Source organism: Ochotona curzoniae, unplaced genomic scaffold (genome assembly GCF_017591425.1).
Source record: "Ochotona curzoniae isolate NIBS_2020 unplaced genomic scaffold, NIBS_Ocur_1.0 contig_1071, whole genome shotgun sequence".
Taxonomy (NCBI): Eukaryota; Metazoa; Chordata; class Mammalia; order Lagomorpha; family Ochotonidae; genus Ochotona; species Ochotona curzoniae.
In genome coordinates, this window is record NW_024464939.1 from 3240280 (window position 1) to 3262255 (window position 21976).

Below are 21976 nucleotides of genomic sequence, written 5' to 3' on the forward strand. Positions count from 1 at the left end.
CTGGTGATTTTATCTAATCATGAGTCAAAACAGATCAGCAGAGTCCTTATCAGATGATGTGGGAGTAGGGAGAAGTTCACAACCCAGTCTCCCACCAGCACCACAAGTGGTCCATAGGGTACCCCGGTGAGCAGCGACAGGGGCAGTGGATAACAGTGAGCTATACATGCACTAAGCTCAGGAAGAACCCACTACTGCTCAAGGCATTTCATTAGTCCCACTAGGAAAATTTTTACCAACTTGGCATCCCACAGTTGCCATCCAAAATAGATCCAGATTGACCCCAGGCCTACCTGCTAGCATGCTCTGGCAAGAAGAGAAAAAAAAATATCGCCAACAGGGATGGATGCCACTGGCAGCACTGTGATTCAGTTTAAAGGCACAGCTGCTATCAGCCTAGTCCTGGGTACTGCTGAAACTACGAGCAGGAAAAAGACTGAGAAAACAACTTGGGATCACAGGGGGCAGAGTAAGATGACCTGGATGTCCCTGCTGTGCAGGCTATGGCAGAAGTGCAGCACAGAAGCCCAGGAGTGAAACTAGCTGGAGGCAGTGGACAATCAGAAACTGAATGCGATCAGTAAGGTACATCTGTAGACCTGCGGTGACATAGCTTAAAAATCAGCCCCAATAGGGAAGAATCCACTAATCTGAAGTGTAATGGCAAAGGACAAAAGAAGAGGCACAGACACCATGAAATAGGTTACCAATGCCTCCACCACAGGGAACAAACGTATATTTCAATCTTAGAATAGCTTATGAAGAAATCAAGGAGCTACCAAAACCAATAATTTTTTTAAAAGCATGTTAAAGCTCCATAAAAACAATGAGAAGTATATACAGAAGTTCAAGGAATACATTACACAGGAAATATCTGCATTGCAACAAAATCAAATGGAATTATGAGAAATAAAGAATACAACAGAGCAAATCAAAAACTTACTGGAAAAAACAATAATAGAATGATTGAGGCAGAAGAAAAGAATGTTAGAACCAGAAGACACCTCCTGTGAAAATGCACAATCAGAAATGTGGAAGAGGAACTGACTAAAGCTGAAAAACTTAAAATCCAAGAATTAAATGACATCAAAGGCCAAACATAAGAGTTGTAGGAGATCCTGGAACCACAGAAAGAGAAGTTGGAATGAAAGATGTATTCAATGAAATTATAAATGAAAATTCCCCAACATGCAGAAACAAAGGGGGATTCAAGCACAGAAAGGGCAGAGAATGCCGAAAAGACTCAATTGAGCAATTAGCATCATGGCACATTATAATCAGGCTATCTTCAGCTATGTACAAAGAAAAGATACTTAAATGTACATGTGGGAAATACCAACTAACTTACGGAGGAACCCCAAATAGTCTCACAGCTGATTTGTCAGAGGAAACTCTACAGGTCAGAAGAGAATGAAGTGACATATTCAAGATCATAAAAGAAAATAAAATTGTCACCCCAGAATAATACACCCAACAAAGCTTTCTTTTGTATTTAAATATGAAAAAAAATACTTCCAAAGCAAACAAACAGAAAGACTTTGCCTCTATCAGACTGCTTGAAAATGTACTACCGAAAAAAAAAACCTGAAAGCACCTACCAAATCCAATGGAAAAAATGCAGAACATCTTAATAAAACCGTAAATGAAGCCTAAATCAAACAATGAGAAACCCAATGCTAAAATGCCAGAACCAAATCACTACCTGTCATTATTACTTTGAATGTAAATGTTTAAAACTCATCAAACAGCATAGATTAGCAAACTGCAACAGAAAACAGGACCCATCTCTCTGTTGCCTATAGGAGACATTCTCACCAACAGAGATTCATGAAAACTGTAAGTGTAAAGTTGGAAAAGGGTATTTCATGCTAATGGAAAGGAAAAACAAGCTGGTATAGCCATTCTAATATCAGATAATATAGACTTCAATGTGAAAAGCTTTAAAAAGAAATCAAGGATACCACATAATGATTAAGGAATCTATTCGGCAAGAAGAAATTATGATAATAAATGTATAACACAAAATGTCAGGTACCTAGTACATGAAACAAATACTAATGGATTTAAAGGTATAGAATGGGATACAATAAGTGGGGAACTTGACACCCCACTAACTTCAATGATTGACGAAACGAAAATTCAACAAGGAAGCAACAGAGCTCACACAGTCAATAGAATAAATGCACTTAATTGATATCCTCAGAACCTCTTATCCTACAGATATAGAACACACTTTTTTTCATCAGTGCATGAAACCTTCTCCTGATCACATTACAGGCTGCAAAACAAGCCCCCCCCCCAAATTTTTAAAAATGGAAATCATACCATGCATCTTTCATGGAGTGAAACTGGAGACAAGCAATCACAATATCCAAGAAAATATCCAAATATTTGGAACAATATGCTGTTGGATGAACAATGGGCTATAGAAGAAATCAAAGAGGAAATTTTAAAAAATTGCTTGAAAGGAATGAGGACAAGACATCAAAATTTGTGGGATACTCTGTCTCTCCTCCTGAGATATCTGACTTTCCAATAAAATATATCTGACTTTCCAATAAAAATAAAACAAATATTAAACAAAAAACTCATGGGACATAGTTAAGGCAGTGCTAAGGTTTTTTTTGCCCATTTCAAGAAATAAGAAAGGCATGACGTAAATGGGCTAACCATACATCTGAAGGAGCAAGAAAAACAACAGCAAAACAATCCCAAAATTAACAGGAAAAAAAAAGTGAATCAAAACAAGGATGGAAATAAACCTAAGAGAGAACAAAAAAACAATACATAAGAACTATGAATTGAAGAGCTGGCTGTTTCAGAAAACCAACAAAATAGATTCCCCACTAGCCCAACTAGTCAAAAAAGGAGAAGATACAGATCAATAAAACCAGAGATGAAAAAGAAAATATAGTGATACATATCTCAGACATGTGTTCTCAGAAGACCAAGAAATCATAGATAGATTTCCAGATACATACAATTTAACAAAACTTAACCATGAGATAATGAGGTAATTAAAAATCTAAATAGTACAACCACTATGGAAGTTAGTACGGGGAGTGGTAAGAGAACTGAAAATTGACCTGCCATATGACCCAGTTATTCTGTTCCTAGGAATATATCCAAAGACAATGAAATCTGTAAGAAAAAAAAAAGCAACATGCAACCCTATGTTTATAGCAGTATAATACACAAAGATATAGGCATGGAAAAAACCCAGAAGCTCATCAAAAGAAGAATGGATAAAGAAACTGTGATATCTCTACTCCATGGAATACAACACAGCCATTAAAAACAATGAGATTCTCCCAATAGCAACAAAATGGTCCTAAATGGAGAATATGATGCTCAATGAAATAAGCCAAACCCAAGAGGGCAAATATAATATGTTCTCTACAATATAAGGCAACCTTCATGCAAAATAAAAAGCAAATATATAGGACCTGGAACAACAGCCTAGTGGCTAAAGTTCTCACCTTGCATGCATCTGGATCCCATGTGGGTGCCTGTTTGTGTCCCGGCTGCTCAACTTCCCTTCCAGTTCCCTGCTCATGGCCTGTGAAAACAGCCAAGGACAGCCTAAAGCCTTGGGATCCTGTACATGCATGGGAGAGCCAGAAGAAGCACCTGGCTCCTGGATTCGAATCAGCTCAGTTCCAGCCATTGCAGCCACTTGGGAAGTGAATCAGAGGATGGAAGGTATTTTTCTCTGTCTCTTTTTCTCTCTGTAAACCTGAATTTCCAAATAAATAAATAAACAAATTATATATATATATATATGTAACACATGTATACCTATATTCTCATAGATGAACTGTATAATATCAGTAAGTGGAGATATGATGCAATACGCATCTTTCTTCCTGAATAAAAGGACTCCCAGTGAAACAATTGAATATACTTGACAATTTGATAATAGATTTTCTAACTTTGTCTATACCTCCAATTCCATGATGCACTTAAACAGCATAAATGTTGAAATTCCAACTGTTACTAAAGGACTAGACTGTTACAATGCTATCAGAGAAATGGTAGGAGGGGAAAATGGGTAGGAGAAAGTGGAGGGAAAGGTGGGAATCTCTATACCTACAAAAATGTATCATAGAAAATAATAAAAACAATTTTTTTTAAAAGAAGACATAGCTTGGGACACCTACATCCCTCACTAGAGTCCCTGTGTTCCAGTTCTGTCTTCACTCTCAGTTCTGGCTTCCTGCTAAGGTGCACCCTGGAAGGCAGCCCTGACAGTCCCAGGGACCTACATAGGAGACTGGATTGAGTGCTCTTGGCTCTTGACCTTACCTAGGCCTTCTTCCAACTGTTATTGGCATTTGAAGATTGAACAAGCAGATAGGAGAACTTGGTCTCTGTCACTCAATGTCATTCAAACGAATAATTTTTTACAAAAATTTATGTAAGAAATAACATAATGGCAAGGCTCCCTCAGCTATTGGTATGCTAATAATTACTAAATTGTGATGCTTGCCCATAGGTAAGTTGGCATCAACTGGTTTGTGTTGTCCTTGATTTTGTCTTCAAAAAGAGTACGTTTGTGCCTTTGGTCACAGTTTTAGTTCCCTTAAACACAGTGCCATCTAATAATAACCAAGCTGTTTTTCTCATTTTCTGATTTTAATTTATCTCAAATAAGAAAATACATGAAAACTGGTCATGAGGCAAAAGGGTGACTTCTGTCGAAAGCGATTGTGAACTCCTTTGTCAAGCACCATACCTCTGCCTCTGGAAAGCAGCGATGGATGTCAGTGCTTTGGCTGCTTCTCCGCCTCTGTAGGAGCAAGACCACCAGCACATGTATCTGCAAGTTTATAGATTCCTTTGAAAATTGGATCACACAATTTAAGGGGCTGCCAAGTCCAAGTCTGTAGGAATATTCAAGTGCAATTCCAGCCTGAAGGTACCTGAATCTTGCTTACACAAGGTCAGTGTTTTTCTATCAGACTATCAGCTGATTGCGTGAGGCCTGTCACACAGGGGCAAGACCACCTGCTCTATCAGGAATTTCAGTGCTAATGTCACCAATAAAACAAATATCCAGAACAGTGATTGACAGTGTATCTGGACACCATGGCCCAGTCAGGTAGACATATGAAATAAACTATTATGATCTGTCTCATGCACACACACACCCCTGAGCAAGTGAAGGGAGCATCAGGGTGGGACTGTCCAAGGAGGCCCAGTGTATGTTGAGACAACTCAGCATATCATTGCACCAGATTGTATATCTTTTCTTCTTACTGGGAAAAATAATCCCTTGGTTCTGCAAGTGGACATTACTTATCTAGAATGCCAAGTTAAAGTCCTCTGGGGTAAGCATTATGATGGCCTCATCTCACAGAGGAAGAAATTCCTTGCCGTGAAATGATTTACCCCAGCATCCATTGGCTAATACATGCAAAAACTAAATTTACACCCAAGTTCTTGACCGTAGCTTGTGACTTGGTTCTGCCCACAATGAGGGAAGTGGGAGACTGGTAATGAGTACAGAGAAGGTGGCTGACGCACAGAATGGAGAATGGTCCTGTTACCCCATGATTTCATCTTGGGTTGTGGGGATTGTGGGAAGGTACCTTCCAGCAAGTTCACAGAGGGTAGAAACATAAGAATGATTTATTTTGCTGGCCAAATAATTTGAAATTCATGCATGTAAGCCATCTTCCAATAGTCTATCATGAAAATTATGTATTTGAAATAACTCTGCAATAGATATCAAAATTTCCACAACAACAAAAAAAAATTTCCTTGAGTCAATTTCTGTGAACTTCCTCATACAGCCAAGGCTGTTAATTGTAAACCAAAACCACCTCCTTCTGCAGAGACTTCTGAGTGTTTTGGAGAGAAAGGCCCAACCCCATTACCGAACCTACCACATTAACAAGTGACAAGCATCACTTAGCAATTTTTACTGAGGTCCTGGAAAGGTTCTCACATGGGCCTTTTGCCTGGCTTCTGATCCCTGCCCGCTGCAAGCTTAGTGGCTGTCTATAGTTGGGGGCAGCTAGTGGCAACACTCCTGTTTGGTCTCCAGTGGCCCCCATCAGCACTCTGAGTGACACACTGCATGGCTCCCTTGGCTCACGCTGGCAACTGCCCCGCCTACGAATGGGTAGAAACATGGAGAAGGTCATTGTCCAAGAGGCAGCTAAGCTGTGTGTGCTTTTAAAGGGATGTAGGCTGGGACTGCAGTTCAAGGCCTTGCCACTCTCTGCACCATCACTTCCCCAGCTTTGTACATTCAACTGGTGGTGAGAATTTTATTCTTGCTTTTACAGCTCATGTGACCTTGAGGAACCCTGGGGAATGGGGAAGAGGTTGAATGTGTGACATGGCACAGCATTCCAGATGCAGACAAGACTGAAAGTCACATGGGAGTCCACAGCACGGACCCCAGCTGGGACCCCCAGGACAGCTGCTCCTGCCAGGGCTACCTTCTGGTGAGAGCAACACAGGAGAACCTGTTAGCCGTCCCTGGAGTGCCTCTTACCGCAAGCCATCAGCAATGTACATTGCCCAAAGCTCCGAAAATCATAGATACTGCAGGATCAGTCTATCAAAGCCAAGGCACTCTAGGGCAAATTAGTTACCAAGGGGTGATCTCAAGCAGCTCAGTACAAAGAAACTAGAGAAGTGATTGCTCTGGGTCAGAAAACTACACGACTAACAATAAAAATGACAACCATGAAAGGATTCCTATAAAGAAAACCTTGCATCAGGAAACAGATAACACATTAACTCATCCATATTTGAAAACAGTGTGATCAACAATAAGGAAACTCAGTCAGAGGAAACTCCAGTCAATTTGCACAAAGTGACTCAACTGATAAAATGCCATCTCCCGGAAACGAGCCTGGGAGGTCACCCTCTGAAAACTGAACCACTGTATGTCACCAGATTCTAATTGTGCAATGCTTTTCAGTTATCATGAGATCTTATTAGGCCTGTTGAAATTAATCATTTTTTTAGCTCTCCCATCTTCTGTTGTGTAATAGTAATCACACACATTGATTTATAAAAGAATGATAAAAAACATGTTTGCTAAATACGTTAAGGGCACCTCATTGTGGTACAGTTCTTTGAGCTGCTTAGGAGTTCTACCTCCACTTCCAGTACTGCCCCTACTAACCCACACCTTGGGAGGCAGCAGATGATGGCTGCGGCACCTGGCTCACTGCCAGTCACGTGAGACTGAGACTTCATTACTGGCTTTGTCTTGGCCTTGGTTCATTGAAAGCACTTGGGAAGTGAATCAACGGATAGAAAGGCTTGCTCTCTTTCTCATTCTCATTCTCTCTCTCATTATTTCCCCCATTTCTATATTTTCTCTCATTTTTGTGTGTATTTGACTCTGCCTTTCAAATACATAAACTTTTAAAAAATATTTTATAATTTAGATGTTTTTCTCCCACTAAATAAGACCATGCCTATGCCTTCCCTAACTTTCCAAATAAGTGACTTTCATTGGGCTAGCCAATTTTAACCTTTAAAAGTGAATCATACACCAGTGCTCAGTCCCCTAAACTATACAGTTTCTTAATTTAGCTCACAAGCCTTAGCTTCTCTCAGGATTCTTGGCATTTTATCAGTAATTGAAACTTAAATTTTGATTTTTGCAGTTCGGTTGACAAAATTAAAACAATATGATGTGAGATTTTGGTTATGAGGTTTTTGTTTTTAGGGAAGTTTTTTTTTTTTTAATGATGTTCTTCCTCAAATAAAACCATGGAAATAGTTTCACTTTACATGGAAGCAGGTGACAGTCTGTTCCAGGAACAGAAATTTTATAGTTTTTTTTTTTTTTTGGCTGTATCCCATGTGTTTTGATGTTTTTTTTAATTTCAGTTTTATTTATTCCAAATAATTCCTTTTCTCTTATCAAATTCATCACTGGCTCATGGACTACACAGTGGCATCATTTTTCCCAAGAGACTTTTGTGTTTTCTTTTTGTCACTCATGTGTTGGTTACTCACTGGCATGTTTTTTCATGGTGCTGTAATTTGTTGTTGATATTCTTGTTGTTGTTATGACTGTTCTAACTCATATCAGTTGTTGACCTTGTTTCATGGTTTCTCAGTTATGAAAATGTATAGTAATGGAGTACTGGGGTCTATCTTATACAGATGTGGGGGTACAATGGAACATGCGTCCCTGCTTCCAGGCGAAAGATGGACTCCCAATGAAACTGTTGGGCATGTGTAGACAATGGGATGGCTGGATTGTCTGACATTGTCTGTACCAACAAAGTCGGGGTACACTTAAATAAGAGACTGATAGAATTATATGATTCCTTATGAAGGACTACACCATTGTAGTAAAATGGGGAAAATCTGTCGGGGGTGGGAGTTGGAAGGAATCCCAGGTTATACAATCCCAGTTTATACAATCCCAGTTTATACAAAATTGTACCACATAATTCAAAATTCAAAATAAAAACATATTCTAAAAACATATTTAATTCTTTGGAAAGTAGAGTTACAGAAAGATGGAGCAACAGACAAAACTCTTCCATTCTCTGGTTCATTCACCAGATGACCTCAATGACCAGGGCTAGGCCAGACCAAAGCCAGAGCTTCCTCCAGGTCTCCCACATCAGTGGCATGAATCCAGGCACTTAGGCCATCTTCTGTTTTTTCCAGGCCATTATCAGGGAACTTTCTTGGCATGAACCAGTGCCCACATGGGATGAAAGCACTGCAGGTGGTGACTTTGTCTACTACTCCACTGTGCCAACCCCAATAGAATTGCTTTTCAAATGTCATTTCAATACCTTAAATAGTCCTCCTAGTGTTGTAGGCATAATTGTGCACTGGCCCTTCACATAGTTCAGTGATTGCACAACACCTTAGTTCTCTCAACTACCAACTGGCACCAATAGTAAATAGCTATTTCTGCACAGCCTGAAGTATCACTAAGAAAGTCAAGATAGGCACCTAATGCAAGGCCTGATATGGGATGGGCACAGTGGTGGTCACCGTTCCTAGCTGTAGGACTTTGGATACAGTCTTCCAGGTTCTGTGTTCTCATGAATGTGTCTAAATGCCACAGGTTCCCACCGATTCTAGCTGTAGGATTCCAAAATGTCATCTGCCCCACCTGCACCCCACTGCCGCCATCCTGGCCCAGGCTCCCCATCAGGTGAAGCCTAGAGACTTGCTCCCATCTGCCAGCCACAGGACCTCAACTGGACTAGATCAACCACTTATACAATACCAAGTAATTACACAGACCTGAGGCTGCCTCCACTGGAATGAACATCAGGCTCCAGAAAACAAGGAGAAGACCTAACTGTTCCAGGGAATTTTCTTAATGCTCTTAAAAAAATGCTCTCGGGGCTCCCCAGGCACTGGGAATGCCTCTCTCCTACCTTCTTCTAGCTCTAAAGTACTGCAGCCCAGGATCATTGAAGGTGTATTAAAGGATAATTACTCATCATTACCCAGGACCTGAGGGTGGGAGGTGCTGCATTACTGTTTAACCATGCCCCTCTCAAGCCCCCTTAAAACTCATGCTTGGGGTGAGGGGCTTACCTTTTGGCTAACCTGCTTCCTTCAGACAGACCCCAAGCACAAAAGTTAGAAATCTCTCTCTCTTGCCCTTTTGATTCCTGGCCCACTCTCCCTAAATGTGGCCCATGTATATCTGTTTTCCTCACCATCTGAATAAACTTTAACACTTGCTTTAGCTGTGTTGGTGCCTGTGTTAAAATTGCTTTGAAAGTTAAGAGGCAAGGCCTAGGAAATAAATATTTGGCCCAAACCTAGACCACAATATTTTCAGCCTTGTTTACATGTTAAAACCACTTGAAGATTTTTAAAAACATCAAGCCCAAAGCTTATTAAAGATCTGGGCATCCGGGACTTTTGTTTAAAGATTTATTTTACTTATTTGAAAGGTTGAGTTACAGAGAGGGATAGACAGAGATATCTAATATCTACTGATTCACTCCCTCAAATGGCAACAGCTGGGGCTGGGCCAGGTCTCCCACCTGGAGGCATGGTCCAAGCACTTGGGCCCTCTTCCACTACTTTCCTAGCTGCATGATCAAGGAGCTGGATTGGAAATGGAATAGTCAGAGCTTGAATCAGCACTCTGATAAGGAATGTTGGTGTTGTAAGCAGCAGCTTAACTTGCCACCCCACAACACTGGCCCCAGGCATCTGCAAAACCTTCTACATGACTGCTGTCCAGGCAGGCTGAGAACCACTGGTTTACTTTAGTCAAACACACTGGGGACTATTTTCAGTTGTAAACATATTTGCAAAGGAAAAAAATAACTGTCAACAAAGGAAAGCATTCTGCATAACAACATTAAAAGGACACTGAATCCTCTTCAATTTGTAAAAACAACTGGTGCCCTTAAAAACAGAGAAAAGAAAGTATTTTGGAAGAACTCTAGACAGCCCAGGGAGAAAGACCAAAGACCCAGCACAACAGCATCATAGGCAAAACACCAAGAGGAAAGAAGGCAGGGTGGGTGTACAAAACCCAAACATCTGCACTTCTGTGTCCACACCCTCCTCAACATCATGACTGTGCACCTCCCCCACCCCTTCAAAACAGACTCTGCTTCTGGTAATCTGGAACGGGGGCCAATCCTGAGACTTACCTGACCAACAGCACACAAGGGAACCCCAGTCCGAGCCCAGGCATTGGACTTGCACGTCTTTATTGCATGTCACCCCACTGAGCCTTAGCTAGTCAATTGCAAGTTTGCAGGTCCCATGGACCAGAAACCAAGTATCCCAGCCCGGACTCCAGACACAGGCAAGTCCCAACAGTATCAGCAAATGGACTACAGTGAATCGAAGACTCCAGGGAGAAGCCAGCTGGTTTTGAATTGCTATCTCAGCAATGGGAACACCAAGCAAAAGGGTGAATTATTAGGGAGCATTAACTGACACAGATGGCTGCTGAGCCCCAGGGAAGGCAATCATGCTTACTATTCACTTGAAGGTTGTTTTTCCATCTTTGAACCACGTCCAGCTTGACACCAAATCTTCACGGCACTGTACAGCCTTAATAAATAAGATTTGCCCTGATGAATAAAGGGTGAGCAGACCAGAGAGGGAGAAATGAGACAACAATTAGGGCAGGAGAAATGCAAGCAAGAAAGGGGCTGCGCTTGAAAATGCAGGAAAGGAGAGAAGTAGTCAGGAGGACAACAGAAGCCCCAAGAACTCTAGAGTTTAGAAGAGGGAAAAGCAGATGCCAGAGTGTGCACAAAGGGCCCAGCGTAGGTCTGTGGGAATATTAAAAAGAGGACTCGCTAAGGTTGCTGGGTTCTTAATCAACCACACCTGCCCTCCACAGTCCTCGGTGCTACTCCATTGGCTTCCACACTGACCCTATTGGTTACCTCCATTGAACAAACTGAGAAGCCCAGACATCAGAGACCTAATAGCTTCTTAAAGTAGCCCCAACAGGGGGAGCTGGGTTTGATGGACTCGGGCTCTGAATAGAAATACTTAGGAGGTCAGAGGTCAGAAAGAACATTCCAAGACTCCAGATGTCAACCCTCTTCCACTGCTCCCTGGCCTTATCAGACCCCTCAATAAATGACCCCAACTCCCCATCCACCAGAACTCTGGAACTTTCCATCCTCACAATCTCCTTGGTTTCCTCAATCCGGTCCTCTACCCTGACTCCTTTAAGAGCCAGCGCTTGGCTGTTCCTAGGGCTACCCAGCCTGTGCTCACCTGGGGAGCCTTGGGACCTGAGCTCAAAAGCTGAAAACCAGTTGGGCATCCCACTAACACTTCCTCTAGGCACAGGCCACGAATCATATTTCTGCCACTCAACCTTGTGCTCTGAGACAGCTGTGCCTAGCAGCACTCCTGCTGAGCCTCTGCCTTGAGCAGAATGGAAAAGCAAGGCCTGCTGGGGCTCACAGCTGTGAGTATCAACAACCTGAAGGAGCCCACCCTTGGCACCTCCCATGCCCTCTCCCTCTTGCCTTTGCTGGGTTGACACCTTCTGTCTGTGCCAGCAGTTTCCTTCTTTAAAAAATTTGTATTTCTTGAGCAAGAGAAAAAAAAATCCTGCCACAATATTTCTCTTCGACATTTCAAGAGAACAGGCTTGATTGGACCTCACAGGGTCTCTGCAGAGATAGGCAGGACCAAAGTTAAGCCCATCTGCTTGGTTTTCACCTTCTCTAGTTTACACAGCCTCACTAGTAAAGATGGGTTGTGGAGTTGTGATTGCCTCCGGCCCTGGCAGAGAAATCAACCCATTCTGGGCCCTTCCCCCGGGAGGATACAGGGTCAGATAAAAATTAATGGGATGTGAAGCACCTGCTGAGGGCTGACTGGAGACCTGGTTTGCAGTCTCCCATTGGCAAGTGCTCGCAGGATCATTAATCACAGGTATTACGAGAGGGTGGCTGTAGCCACGGCAGGGTCCGTATCCCTGGGTTTCGGGGCATAGCCTCTGAGTCTCTGGTGGTGACTCACAGATGCCTTCCTCACACCCGTCTCTCAGGAGGTAGTGACCTTTGTACGTGAGCATTTGTCACCCAGGGTGACTTCAGCCATCACAACTCCCTCCCCTGGGACCTGCAGGGCCGCACTCAGTTGTGCTTTAGACTGATAGATTCCTCTCCAAAATGCTCAGTTTAGCCAACCCCTGACTGTGCCTGAGCCCCTCTGGCTACCTTAAAAGGTCCCCTGCAGAGCCACCACAGGTTCCCACCACACACTTCCTGTGGCCAACTAGAGTCTCTGCTCAGCAAGGCAGACACGCAAGGCAATTAGAAGGCCAGGTCCCTCCTATACTCTTGCCCTGTCACCCTTGGGCTGCACGTCTTTGGCTAAGTTGTTCAACTTCTCCAATCCCAGGGTTCTTCCTGTGGCCTTTGTTCATAGACTTAAGCACAAAGGCCAGGTGTGAGCTGTAGACCAGCTCAGACCACCCAGACAACACCACAGAGCTTCAGCCCAACCGGCTCTTCCCAGCAGATGTGAAATGAGCTCTTTCTCCCCTTCACTCCTGCCTTTGCACCTGCAGTAGGAAACCCTGTGATAGTTTGTTCTCAGTGCCTACCTGGGCTAGGCAGGGGGTAGTGTAGGGGAGAGAAGCACCAACAACAAGTTGAGGGGGTACAGAGCAGTGCTGGGAGTTTCCTTGAGATAATACCTCAGGGCTTTTGGCAAATGGTAGCTGTTATCTCACTGAGAGGAGGAGTAGAGGCAAAGGAAGGCCCACAGAGGTCATAACAGAGGAGCCTGGGACTGAGCCAAGTCAGAAGGCCTAATATATGTCCTCAGACCAGCCCCTTGCCTCTGCTGGGAGGAATGGCTGGGATTCAGTACCACCCGGCCAAGGTACCGGAAAGTACCAGTGTCCCAGAGCTGCCCAAAGGTCAGAGGCCTTAGAAATCACCACACAAGGGTGATAGATTCCTCTCCAGAATGCTCAGTTTAGCCAACCCCTGACTGTGGAGTGCAAACACTCAAATATCATGTCCCTCTAGCACACAGCCTGATGTATAATAAAAGCTCAGCATCTGTTGGTTTTTGTGTGATCATGTGCCTAACTCTTCAGTTGATAGAGGAACAACTTCTGACACAGAGGTGACCGGACACTGGTGGCAGACCTGCAGCTGAAGCCCATGTCCTCAGCTTCCAGCTTCACCTCCTGGGCACCAGGACCATTCCCACTGTTCTTGCTCACTTGCATTCACTGAAACCCTAAACCTGGCCCTGAAGAGGGCAAGGCCATCAGAGGATTAGGAAATACTTTAAACCTTAAAAGGCTCCCAACACAGGCCCCAATACCCAGGCACCAAATCAGCCCACCAATTGGAAGTCATTTCTGGATTTCAAAAACCATCATTCCTGCCTTAGCTGACGTTGGTTAGGAAGCTGAGGCCACGACAGGTGGCTCTTCCATGCTCACCTGCCTGGCTTTATGAAATGGTACAAGTACTGGTGCCCACTTGCCATTTGGAGAAGTTGGATGCAGCAGGCAGTGCTGGCAACAGAAAGTGAAAACCAACTAAAGCCACAAGAATCCCAGATCAGAGATGGATTCACAAACTGTCCTTGCCCAGCACCCTGCTTTCTCTATCTTTGCTCTGCAATTCTGAGGCCACACTCAAGACTTAGCCAATGCATCCCCAGCCACAGCAAGCCAACTCTCCTGTGTATATAGGGACTTCCTTTCCAATCCAGCTGTACAGGCAATCGTGGGGTATTGAATGGGTCAGGGGAGGGCAGCTGGACCACGATGGTTGAATGCTGCTGTCTGCATTTGCGTTTTTGGAAACTTGGCAGTGCATTCAGAAAGGCAGCTTTTCTTTGACCCACGGACCATATCTGGCCTCTGTCCCAATAGGCCAGTGTGCATCCAAATGTGTTTCCAAGATCCATTCTTGTCTGAAACTCCCAGGGAAATTTGCACAAGTCCACAGTTCTTTTTATGAACACATGATAACATCTCCCAAAACACATCCTGGAGAACATTCATCCTTTAAGCTGCTCCTCAGGGTTTTTTGGACAAGTAGATATGGGAAAACTTGTATACCGTATTCCCCCCAACTCAACATTCACAAAGGAATGTCAACAGCACTGAAGAAGCTCACAGTGAAGAGAAGTAGTGGGTATCTGTTGTCTGGCCTATCTAGTACACTACACCCCACTTTAGTCACAGCATTCAGGTTTTCCTTGAGGACCTGCTCCTACCTCCCATCCACCCTGGCATTGCAGAATATGTGTAGTACTGCTTGTTGAGTGCGTTAAATGACAAGGCTACCTCATCCCTAGCACACACATGTGCATGCTCACACGTGCACACACACACACACATACACAATACACTTCCACCTATAGCAAACATGACATCCAGCTTAGAATCACACACCAAATTCTTGGAGCTGAGTCTTCCTTAGGAATATCCTGTGAGTTAGGACTAAAGGGCCCAAATCTTTCCCAGATCCTATTTATCCAGAGATACGACTATTCCACTTTTTCCTTAATTCATAAGAATTACCTAAAATATTTCAATAATTTCCCTTTTAGTCTATCTCAAGTTCTGTTTCTTATAATCAACACACTCTGATACAAAAGACCTATTTTCCATTCAAAAGTAAAATGAAGTTGGACCCTTATGTTATACCGTAGAGAAAAGTCAACTCAAAACGGATCACAGACCTTAACACAAGAGGAAAAACTATCAAATACTTAGAAGAAAGCATGGGGAAAACTGTTATGATGTTAAATTTGGCAGTGACATTAAAAGTACAGGTGATAAAAAATGAACAGCATCAAAATTAAAATATTTTGTGCAACAGCTGGCAATATCAACATATTACAAAGGAAAGCCTGAGTGGGAGAAAATATTTATAAATCATATGTCTGTTAAAGGATCATGTTCAGAACACATGAAGACCACACACAGCTCAAAAACAAAAGAGCAAATGACCCAATTACAGTGCAGGTGGGGGGCAGGCACTCCTCTTGGCCATTAAGACACCCTGTCTCCTATCAGAGTACCTTTGTTCAACTCCTGGCTTTGCCTCCCAATGCCTGCTTCCTGCTGTTGGTGACCCTGGAGTCAGCAGGTAATGCTCAAGAGCTGAGACCCTGCCACCCAGGTGACAGATCTGCATTGAGTTTCTGTCTTCTGGCTTTGGCACAGCCACTGCACATACCTGAGAAATGAGCCAGTGTATAGGAGTTATGTTCTTTCTTTTCCTCCCCATATCCCCATCTCTCTGTTTCTCAAACTGAAAGAAAGAAAGAACTCAAAAAACAAAAAGCAAAATTGCCTTATGATTAAGAAATTCCACTGCTGGGTGTGTATGCCCAGAAGAAGTGAAATCAGGGACTCAAATGGATTTTTACAGATCCATATTTAGAGCAGCAGTATTCACAACAGCCAAAAGTCAAAGCACCCCAAGTGCCATTGTCAGCAGATGGAGAAACAACACATGTATTCAACCTTGAAAAGGAAGGAAATCCTGACACCTGCTCCGGCATGGAGATGATGCTTCATGAATGAGGAACAGTGTATGATTCTGTTCCGGTGAGGTGGCTAGTATCAACCATTTCACAGAGACACACAGGAAAGTTAGCTGGACAGAGGTGTTTCTCCTTGAGGCATGCAGAGTTCAAGTCTGAATGGTGGCAATTGTCTGGATACAGATGGTGGTGATGATTGCACAATAGTGTGGATATGTTTAGCGTCACAGAACACTATGATTAAAATGGTAAGTTTTTCTGTTATGAATTTTTCCACATTGAAAGTAAACCCATTTCATGTTTTGTAACTTAATTTTCCCCAAATGTATTTGATTCTGGAGCTCTCCTATTCACCAAAATTCACATTATTTCAACAGAGAGCAAGAATCCTAGAGAATGTACTACACTTTTGATAATAGACCCAGGTAGAGTATAGGGAATCTCTCAGTTAACCAGGAGAAAAAGCTTGGGCCAGTCCTCAAGCAAGGTAAGGTCCCCAGATCTCATTCAGTAACCTAGGACTAAGAAAGAAGTTCAGGGCTACCATAATACGCAGTCACTGAGACATCATTTGGGATGTCTCTGATATTGCAGTGCTTGTGTTTGGTTGTTGGCTCAACTGGATTCCAATTTTCTGCTAATGCCCACCTTTGGAGGCAGCAGGCAATGGTCAGTACTTGGGTCTCTGCTACCCATGTTGGGAGACATAAATGGAGCTCACAGCAACTGACTAGCCCGGTACTGGCTATTGTGGGAAGCTGAGCAGTTATTCAACTGGTGGAATGTCTATCTCTCTGTGTACCTACATTCCAAATAATTTTAATTATTTATTTATTTTTTACAAAGAGACTAAGAGATCTAAGTCTGTGGGTTTTGACATTAAGGTAACTGAAATCACTTCTGAGCTGGTTGGGGGGTGATCTTAAGAAGAACCCTCTCCTGGAGGTTTAGAAGTTTGGAAACAAATCCAAACAAGAGACCTGGGACAATAAGAACCCCAACATATGCCCCACGAGGTGGAAAGCTCCTAACATTATAGTCTATGTGCATCATACAGCAAATAGAGCCAGCAGAGCAATCTTACAACCAATAAAGACTTTTGACATTTTTCACCTATTCTTGCTCCTAGCCAGGAAGTGCATTGAGCTCTATGGTTAGGGTGTCAGATTGGGTTACCCACAGACTAGAACCAATATTGCCCAAAAGAAGAAAATGAACCCTGAGAATAATACAGTGGGATGGTGTCCTGATCAGTCCTCCTACCTCCAGATTCCTCTTAGGACTTATCTCTGATGGCTGTTGGTTTGCGTTTAAATGAAGAAAATCAAAAAATGCCACTCAAAGTTTGTGATTTGTCAGAGGAGTGCCAAGGACTTCATCAGGCACATAGTACGGCTTTTCAGTAGGTTCCCCTGTGAAATCTCTGAGATAGGTTACTTAATTTACACTATAATTCAATGTTTTCATTCGGATAAAAAAAGAACTGAGTTTTAGAAAGATTAAGTGATTTTTTTTTCCAAGTGACCCAGTGGAGAACAGGTGAAACAAGAACTCCCATCTGGTTCCTGAATTGCAGAACCCACCCTCTTCATAGCTACTTCACTTCATCTTTTTAGCCATCTGCGCATAGTCTGCATCTTCCTTCTCAGGCACGAAACAGGTGGATTCCTTCAATCCTCTTCTCACAGTGGATGTCTTTGAAACCTCATAGGCCCACTGGCCTGTTGGATGGAGCAGTGTTCTGCTTCACAACAGGAGCACAGACCAGGTCACTAAGCAGCCTATTATATTTTATGAGTCAAACATCCTCATCTTCAGCATCTAAAATAGCATTTCTCATTTCCCAGTCTATACAGAGACTCTCAAAGACACAATAAAGAAAATCAGATTAAGAGTTTCCTTCCTTGGCTGCCACAGAAGATATGTTGGCATTTTCCCAGCTGCTGATTAACTGACTATACATCCCAAGGGACAATGATCAAGGCCAGTCCAATATCTCAACAAAGCAGGTTAGCATCTATCTATGCACTGGAATCGGGAGCTGAGGCAGGAGTGGACACTGAGAGAACCACCCACTCCAAAAGACCTTTCAACCTCACACCAGTCAGAAAACTAGAACACAAAAGCCCCAAGCCAGTGCACATGTGTACGGGCCTATAAGAATCTTGTAGAGATGTGGACTTCCTTCAAGGATTACAAATCACTTTTACTTCTCCCTGTCTTCTTCAAACCCCTCTGAACTTGATATCATTACCATAAACATATATGTATGTATGTGTATTAGTGTTGCAGAACTCACTAATAATTAGCAAAACCAATACCTCAGGTTTTTCAACTCCAAGCCTAGCATATTCTAGAAGTAGCACATCACCACTTAACCAGTGTCTCTTGCACAATTCTTTTCCCTGGCAGAAAATTGATCGTGGATTCTGTACAAGGTTTATAGAGTAGCTTCTCAAAGCTCAAGAAGACCAAGAGTGTCTCTGAAGAATGGGGAAGGGAGGCAGCCACCCGCAGCCTGGATCCAGGGAACGTGGCTGTGAGCTCGGTGCCATTAGGCTGAGTCCTGGATCCCTGAGTTCCAGGCCAACTGGGTTACCAAGTCACCAAGAGCAGATTACACTCAACAGATTCCCAGCTTCTGGCTGGTATGTAAAAAGGAGGAGGCAGATCTGATAAGAAAGGTCCTCTCATGCTCTTAACTTGAGTCATCTTTTGGAGTTAGCAGGTCTGCGTGGATTGCTGAATAACAAAGAGAGACAAATAAGCATTAGCTACACCATCCACATCCAAACCATCATCTTGGCTCTGACTCAGATGTTCACACGTGATAATTAGACTATGCCCTTCACACAGCACTAAGGGACAGCAGACATGGGAGCACCAAGCACAGTGCCTGCCCATCTGAGTTGTAGATTCATGGGTTGTAGATCTTGGCCAAAAGACATCTAGAGGCCCTGGTTTCACTTAATGTTCTTTTCTCTCTCAGCTCTGAACAATTTTTGCCCAACCATGTTTCAAATAAATCAAGTTCCTCACTTTGCTATTTCCAAATACTAAAACACATTATGGCAGACCACCAGCTCCATCTTATAACCAAGCAGATGAATCACAAGGCAATTTCTTTTGTTGTTGGGTTTTTTAATAGGATTTCCACTGTCTGGTCTGATGTTTACAGAAAAATAAATGACTACTTTTAAAACCTATGCTTGTGTTTTTGGTCAAATAAAAGCTGACTGACTGCCCCTTGCTCCTTGCCCACCTTCCAATAGTCACTCACTTGCCTTCCCTTGTATCTGGGGTGCTCTCCTCCCCAGGAGACAACCCAGTCCAACAGACACAAAACATCTGTCATCTCTACTGCAATCATTCCCTACCCTTAAGCGAGACTTGTGCAAATGGGTGTGTTATATATGGACATACATGTGTACAAGTACCGTGCCCTCCACAATAGTCTCACATCACCCTCAAGGCAGCCAGATTTCTCCACATCAAGCATGGCCCTTGGGACCTCTGGGCGGTACTAGAAGCCTCTCACGTCTTAATCTTGCTGAAATCCTGACAGTAGAGGATGGCTTTTCCACTGAGAATCAAGAAGTTAAAAGTTTCAATTCAACAGATGACATAGGTACATTTCCATTGTGACTTAATTGACCACGGTCCCAGCAAACCCAAGTAACAATTGTTTGCCTTCAGTTGCAGAAGGTGTGCATCCCACTGGAATGCTCAGTTTCCTTTGGAGAGGTTAAACTAAATAGCACCACTGATGGCAACCCCATACGGGGAAATCACATTGCAAAGTGGAACAGGATTACAGTCCAGTTGGTATTTCAAACTACTCTAATGGGCAGTCTTCAACCTGTCCTGTAAGTATGAAACCACTCTCTCTGTATCTGCCCCACTCACCAGCACACACACACACACAAATACACAGTTGCAGAATCACTTTCCTTCCTTCAGAAACCAAAGTCTGGCTTACAGACATTTGCCCCAAGCCTCACTGGAAGAAAAGGAAGCATACAATACTCACTTTCTCATCTCTTTGGCAGTTGGACTGAGCCAGCTGAGTGACGGTTTGGGGTCTCTTGTGGTTTTGGGTGTGATATCTAGGTATCCATGGAGGTGGAATCTACATCCTACCTCCACTGATGCCATGGCCACTCGGCTCCCTGAGTGGCTTATCTCTGTCCCTCTTTCAGTCACTTTGCTATCTGGCAGTTGGGGGCACCATGTCTCATTGTTTTGTGAGCACTTCTCATGCCAAACTTTTCATGCTGCCAGACGTGTGTACTCAATCCAACAAAAAATATTCCTAGTGCACTTTTGGAGATTAAGCTTCCGGTCCATGACTTCCCTCCCTCTATCTGCAATGCCTTAGGCAGAGCCTTTGGCCAGGCCCTTTGGAGGAATCCCTGGATTGTTGCCTTCCACTTCCTGCCAGGCTCAGCTCTCTAGGGCTGTCCTGAAACACAGCCTGCCACACCTCTGTGTGAACACCCGCCCTAGTCTTTGAAACCAAGTCCAGATTTCCCAGCCTGGTACTCAGTGGTCCCGCACTGTCCTCTAGCTCACCTTTCCTGCTTGCTCTTTTCCCACCTCTTGTATGCACAGTGAGTTAGTGAGTCAAGTGCTTCCTGTTCAAGCCTCATGCTACTCCTAGAAGATGAGCATTGTTATTCATGCTTTTCGGATGAATAAATTGCCAGTTATCCAAACTAAGGTATTTGTCCTACGTAAACCAATGTGCTTAGTTTCCAATGGCTAAATAAACTAAGTGATAACAGTGACAGAAATTTATTCTCTTGCCGTCAGAGATGCCAGAAACCCAAATCATGGACTCACCCTGGCTGTTATCCTGCCAAAGCCTGGTGCCAGACATTCTTTGACTCCTAACTACAAATGCCCCAACTCTATATGACCTTCCTCACCATGAGTCTCCTTGGTACCCTAATCTCTTTTTCTTATCAGGGCACCACACAGTGGACTTAGGACCCACCCTAAACCTGAACTGCCTTCAGCTCAGGATTCTTAACTAATCTGCCAAAACCTTTTTTTTTTTTTTTTTGCCCCAACAAGGTCACATTTTGAGGTTCAAGTATATACAGATTTGGGGGCAAAGACTACTCAATCCACCATACTCAACAAGAATTGGAAACTAGGTCCATCTAACTCCAAGCTCCTGGCCAGATGGGTCCCTGCTATTGTTCTGAACAGGTGTCTCCATTTCTTCTTGTCCCTGCTCATGCTGTTTTCTTTAGATGTGCCCATCTTTCCTTCTTTCTTCCCTTCAATCACCCCTACATGCCGAAATCTTAAGCAGTCATTTTCTCCATGAAAACATCCATGACAGCACCAGGCAGCCATGGAACTCTTTTTCTCTCAGGCAGTCTTCAATTGCCTCGCTTGCCACATTGCTGACAGCTGTGACTATCTTCGACTTCATATTTCTGATTCACATACAGTTGTTTTCGTGCCCTCCCATGCCTTCCTCCTGTGGCTGTTCAGCCAGCATAAGCTTCTTAAAGTAAGACTGTCTCCAGGCACTACATGTTCTCCTCCGCACCTGGCACTACTCTTCAACATGGTAAAGCGGGTTCCTAATTGTCAAGAGCAAGCAAAATGCAGGGTGCTCAAAAACCAACTGATTTCCCTTATTCTCACTTATTTTCCCAAAATGGAAGAATTGAAAATAGACCTGATACTTTTCCACATCAAATCAGTCATTTTAATAATTTCTTTCCTTCGTTTGAGTTTTATCTCACAGCTGACAATTCGGTTCCTTTCTGATTATAATCTTCCTACAACTTTTGCATTTTCTTGCTCTCCCTGATGCCACTTTTTGTTTTCTTTTCAGGCCTATCAGATTTACTGTTTCAGAGATCTCTGAGGACAAGGACAGTGTCTTGGCCATCACGATGGTCCCTGCACTGTCGGTGTCCAAGTACCTCCCTATATCAGAAGAATGCATGAAGGAGTGGGGCATGAAAACTGTGGAGTC